The sequence below is a fragment of the Helobdella robusta genome (assembly GCF_000326865.2).
Source record: "Helobdella robusta unplaced genomic scaffold HELROscaffold_104, whole genome shotgun sequence".
Lineage (NCBI taxonomy): Eukaryota > Metazoa > Annelida > Clitellata > Rhynchobdellida > Glossiphoniidae > Helobdella > Helobdella robusta.
The window spans coordinates 245,921-248,713 of NW_008703589.1; positions in this window are offsets into that span (position 1 = coordinate 245,921).

Consider the following 2,793-nt stretch of genomic DNA (forward strand, 5'->3'; position numbering starts at 1 on the left):
ACACAACTGTATTATATTTAAACATTTTATATTTGTATGTACTTCTTGTGCGTGCGTGTGTGTGTGGTTTGTGTGGTTTATGTGTGTATGTATATATATATATGTTGGTAATAGACCATAATTTTTACAATATTCTATAATTATTTTAGAATTTATAGAATATTGTGTATATATATATATATTTACAATATTCTATAAATTCTACCGAATGTTTGGCGTTATATGTTTGTAGTTCGTTTTTTCGATTTTTCTCACTAAAGTTTTTTGGTGAACGTTTAGTTTATTAAAATTCAAAATAAACTTATTTTTCGAATTCATGCTGCAAATGAAAATTAACTTTGGTGTTGTAAAATTGAACTTTGATGCGAATTAGGTGTCAGGTTTCTTAATTGGCTGGTCATCTTCTTTGGTCTCCTTTTCTTCATCGATAGCATCATATTCTTCTTTGTCACTATTTACGATGCTAGTTTTTATTACTTCTTTGTTTTCGTTGTTGGTTAAGCGCCGGGTTGGAAGTGAGGTTGTCATTTTTTGTTGTATATTTATTTTTGGTTTATTGATGTCAATTAGGACTGCTTCTGCAATTTTAAGATGCCTGTAGTTGTTGTTTTGGTATATTACTTTGGTGTTGCTGTCGAGGATGCGGATGGAGGATGTTAGAGCGCAGTTACGGCTAGAGTTCGTGTGGGATGGATGAAATTTAGGGAACTGGGTGGGGTATTGTGTGGAAAGAAATGGTCAGTGAAGATGAAAGGGAGGGTATATAAAGCATGTGTGAGAGCAGCGATGGTATATGGTGGTGAAACTTGGGTGTTGAGGAGAGAGGAGGAAAGTGTACTGCAGAGGGCTGAAAGAGCTATGGTGAGGATGATGTGTGGGGTTAAAGTGAAGGATAGGAGGAGTAGTACAGAGCTGATGTCGATGATGGGACTGAATGAGGACATTGTGACATTGATAAGGAGATCGAGATTGCGGTGGTATGGACATGTGTTGAGAAGGGATGAAAGGGTCGGGATTAGGCGAGCGTTGGAGTTCGAGGTTGAAGGAGTGGTAGGAAGGGGTCGTCCGCGATTGGGATGGAGAGAGCAGGTGGAGAAGGACAGGGTGAAAGGGGTTGCGTGATACTGATGCGAGTGACAGATTTGGATGGCGTCGAGGGGTATTTCGGTTTCATCATAGGTAGCCAAACGGCAACCCCCGATCTCGGGGGAAATGCCGTCTAAACGTGTGTTGTTGTTGTTTTTTGTTGCTGTCGAGGATTTCACGGCTAATTGTGATTGAGTGTGTTGAGTCCAAATGAGATTTGATAGCACCACTCTGTTTATGCATCGTAAGCCTTCTAGTCAGTGAGGTAGTAGTAATCCCGATATATGAGTCATGTTGACGTGCACAGCCGTCAAAGGGGCAATTAAATTCATATATTACGTGATTACGCTTTAACTCAGAGTTATCTCTAGGACTGCAGTTGTTTTTCAGTATTAGGTGAGACGTCTTTTTATTGTTGTAATAAATTCGGAGTTTAACTTTACTATTTGGGTTGGTTGGTGTGACTTTTTTATTGATAATATGTTTAAGAATAGCTTCATCTACCTTGTATGCTGTTGATATACAGCAAGGAGCACTGATGATGATTCATTCGGAATCGAAATATGGCCTTATTTGCAGCATGAATTCGAAAAATAAGTTTATTTTGAATTTTAATAAATTAAACGTTCACCAAAAAACTTTAGTGAGAAAAATCGAAAAAACGAACTACAAACATATTAACGCCAAACATTCGGTAGAATTTATAGAATATTGTAAAAATTATGGTCTATTACCAACATATATATATATATATATATGTATATATATATATATGTATATATATATATATATATGTATATATATATATTTACACATGTAAACTGTTTTGTATTTCCGCCTTTTACCATATCTTCTCTTTCGAAGTTTTTGTGTTTTTTTTTGTGTTTCGTGAATGACGGCCGGCGATATTGTTTTCAAAAGTTGTCATGATGAAATTATGAGACGACAACAGCAAGGATGATGACGTCATCAAGTTTCGATTAAGATGACGTCATCAGGTCGATTAAAATGACGTCACGATGTCGATTAAGATGATGATGACGTCATGTTAATTATAATTTTGTCATCTTTATTATTTATGTTATTTTTATTATCATTTGTATGATTTTATTATCATGATGAATTTATATAAAGAGCCAATTAAAAATAACTGAGGACGAAATGAAAGTCACATTGAAAATAATGCCTTCACAGTATTCCTAAAAGTGTCAATAGTTAATCATAATTATTATTGTTATTATTATTATTATGACGTAATCGTGAGGTAACTGAAGATGATTTATATTGATGAATGAATAGCAAATTAGCGAATAAATTGATAAATAAAAATACAACTCAATTAATTATAAAAAAGAATATGACGAAGAAAGAATGTGACGTAATTATGACGTTATTATGACGTAATTAAGACGTAATTGTGTGTAATTATGACGTAATTATGTGTACAGTATTATACATAACTAGTATTATATACAGCAATCTGTGTTTTAGGATTTAAGAAAAGTAATTTGTACGTAAACAGTTTTTATGAATTTTTCTTCCATAATAATAATGTTAATAATGATAATAATTATTATTAATTATAATCATTATCATTATTAATTATTATTATTATTAAATTTGTTTTTCAGTTTCTCTATTAAGTTTGTTTCGATGAAATTATTTTATTTCGGATTTTTTATTTTTTTTGCTCACGTGAAGATTATT